The sequence below is a fragment of the Hippopotamus amphibius genome, chromosome 6 (assembly GCF_030028045.1).
Source record: "Hippopotamus amphibius kiboko isolate mHipAmp2 chromosome 6, mHipAmp2.hap2, whole genome shotgun sequence".
Lineage (NCBI taxonomy): Eukaryota > Metazoa > Chordata > Mammalia > Artiodactyla > Hippopotamidae > Hippopotamus > Hippopotamus amphibius.
Genome location: NC_080191.1, coordinates 69,774,341 through 69,777,668, shown reverse-complemented (window position 1 = coordinate 69,777,668; position 3,328 = coordinate 69,774,341).

Genomic DNA, 3,328 nt, shown 5'->3' with positions numbered 1-3,328 from the left:
TCTTCGCATTTGCCTTACTCCTGTTTCCCTTCCACAGACTGGAGAGGAGGTCCTAGGAAGAGGTCAACATGACTTGAGCTTTTCCCGTGGGCGATCAGGATGGTGGCAATCTTCATGGCAATAGCGTTTAGGACTACAAAAGGAGCAGGTTGGTGTGGTGGCAGATGATGAGTCAGTAGTAGACACGTTGATTTGGAGTTCCTACGAGATATCTAAGAGATGATTGGTAGGCAATAGATTTTTTTTTTAATCTGGAACAATGGATTTTTTTTTTTTTATTCTTTCAAATGTTTAACACTGCTAGTTGTTAGGGATGCAGGAGAAAATAAGCATGTAGGCTAAAGACGTGTTGTAACTTCACAAAGTACTCTGACGTACACTCTATCAATTGGGTTTCATGGCAGGAAGCAGTTAGCATGCTCAAATTGAGTAGAGTTTAATAAAGGGACTATTTACAAAGGAGCATGTAGGGTGAAGGAAAATCAAGATAGTATAGTACCGCAGAGCTCATAATAGCAGGAAGTCATTATCAAGAGGAGACAGCAGTTCCCAGTTCCCAGAGAGGAAGTAGAGAGCCCTGTAGAGAGAACCATCTGACAGGAGCTGTGGCCTTTAGTAGAGATAAGATGACCAGTGGAGCCTTCCCAGGGAGGCAGCCCATCTCCTGCTAGTGCATCTCCTCCATTGGCTTGACCGGAGCCAGAGGACAAAGGTGCCCTTGACAGAGGCCCTCCAGCTCAACCTCGGGGGACACTGGGTAGGATGCAGAAAGTTGGGGAGTAGATCTAGAGAGGTAAATAGATGTCCAGCACACGTACATAGTTCACGACTCTACAATAGCCCCATAATAATAATGATAGTAACTAACCTGGATTGAGTGCTTACTGTATGTCAGTGTGTGACAGCATACGACTGTATCAGTGCTTTAGGTCTTATCAAATCCTCACCATGACCCTATGAGGTAGGTACTACTATTCACACTTTTATCAAGGAAGACACCAAGGCTTAGAGATACTGATTTGCCCTTTCACACAGTTAGACGTGGTAGGGTTGCGATATGACTCTAAGACTCTTTTGCCAGAACCACTAGGTCTTCCTACCTGCCCATTTTTCACATGAGAAAAGTGAAGATTAGAAAGTTTAAGGGACTGATTCAAGTCAACATGGCTGGGACTTTCCTGGTGGTCCAGTGGTTAGGACTCTGTGCTTCCACTGCAGGGGGTGTGGGTTTGATCCCTGATCAGGGAACTAGGATCCCGCATGCTGCAGCCAAAAAAAAAAAAAAAAAAAGCTGACAGGCAATGAAATGGTGATCCTGTGTTCCTGTGTGGGACTCAGCCCTCTCTCTGTGTTACACTTTCCCATGATATCTTGCAGTTCTGAGAAAGCTGAGTTAGAAAGAAGCATGGAAACACACGGGAATTTGATCTGAAAAGACAGTGAAATTGGATTTGTATTGTCTGATTTCTTCAGGCTGAGGGAGTAGCAGGAGCAAAATCATGGAGGTAAAAAGAGTGGTTTGATCAGGCTAGAGAGTCAGTTGAGAAGAGGGTGGTGGACAGGATGCTGGAGACAACGTTTAAGAGACCAAGGGCTTGAGAAAATAGGGAGATTGGGATTGCCATATATACATTACTAATAAGAAAAAAATACCAAATTATATACTATAAATATATGCAGTTTATTGTCTGTTAACTGTATCGCAATAAAAGTTCTTAAAAAAAAAAAAGAGAGAGAGAGACCAAGGGCTTGAAAGATGCTACAGAAGCCAACTGCATAAAAGGGAGTGGAGAATTCAAAGAAAAGAGAATTAGAAGAGGCTCAGAGGGATTAAGCCACATACCTAAGAAAGTAACAACAGTTACAAGCAGCAACAGCCTTTATCTGATTTCACAAGTAATAATCTTTCTGGGAGAGCACACAGCCTTTCTTTACATACATCCCTGTTCCACACTAAGGCACTTAGAGTGTCTAGAGTTCCACAACCTTCACTTGCCTGATGAAATGATCTATTTTCCTCCTTCTCTCCCAACTCCCTTCTCCTTACCTTCTCTTCTCCCCTCCTACACTCCTCCCTAATTGTGCTGAAATATCTCTAATGCCTCCTGACAGAATATCTATCCCTTCAGCTGATATTTATTGAGTCCGTACCATGGTAGGCATCGTTTCTAGGTGCTAGGGATTCGGCAGTGAACAAAGCAGACAAAATCTCTGCCCCTAAGAAGCTTACATTTTAGCTGGGAGAAAACAAATTAAATAACATTTATCATACTGGTGATAAGTGCTATGGAGAAGAAGTTAAAAAGGGGGGAATCTTGATGGAGGTGGTAATTTTAAATAAAGAGGTTAGGAGATCACATTTGGAAAAAAGCTTATGGAGTGGGAAAAGGGCCGTGGGGATATCTGGGGAAGGGACATCCAGTTAGGAACAAGCAGAAGCAAAGGCTTGAAGACTCTGGCTGTGACCCTAAGTGAAATAGAAAGACACTGAGGTTTTTCAGCAAAGAAAATACATGACTGAAAATAAATTGTGGGGCTTCCCTGCTTGCGCAGTGGTTAAGAATCTGCCTGCCAAGGTAGAGAACATGGGTTTGAGCCCTGGGCTGGGAAGATCCCACACGTCATGGAACAACTAAGCCTGTGAGTCACAACTACTGAGCCTGCGCTCTAGAGCCTGCAAGCCATAACTATTGAGCCCACATGCTGCAACTATTGAAGCCCGCATGCCTAGAGCCCGTGCTCCTCAACAAGAGAAGCCATCGAAATGAGAAACCCTTGCACACAATAAAGAGTAGCCGCTGCTCACTGCAACTAGAGAAAGCACCAACGAAGACCCGACACAGCCAAAAATAAATAAACAATAAAATAAACATTTAAAAAAACATAAAATAAAATAAATTGTAAAAGGCTCACGCTGGCTGCTGTGCAAATGGGGTGTGGATGAATAAGAACAGCAGCCAGGGTCCAGTTAGGAGGCAATAACGTGGAGGGAGAGATGATGGAAGCTGCGTTAGATGTGGTTAAAAAAAAGTTCAGTTTCTGGATATATTCTGAAGCTGACAAGGTTTGCTGGTGGATAAGATGTGGGAGAGAGAGGAAGAGAGGGGTCAATGATGAGGCTATGAACTTTGGCCAGGAAGCTGAAAGGATGGGGTAGCCATTTTCTGAGCTGGTGATTCCTCCTGGGCGTCTGAAGGTAGGAGAGGTTCAGTTGGGACATGTTACGTTTGAGATGCCTTTTAACATCCAGCTAGATACGGCGAATAGGCAGCAGCACAGGAGCGACTGCAGTTGAGTGAGGCCCAGATGGTGACACAAATGTGGGAGT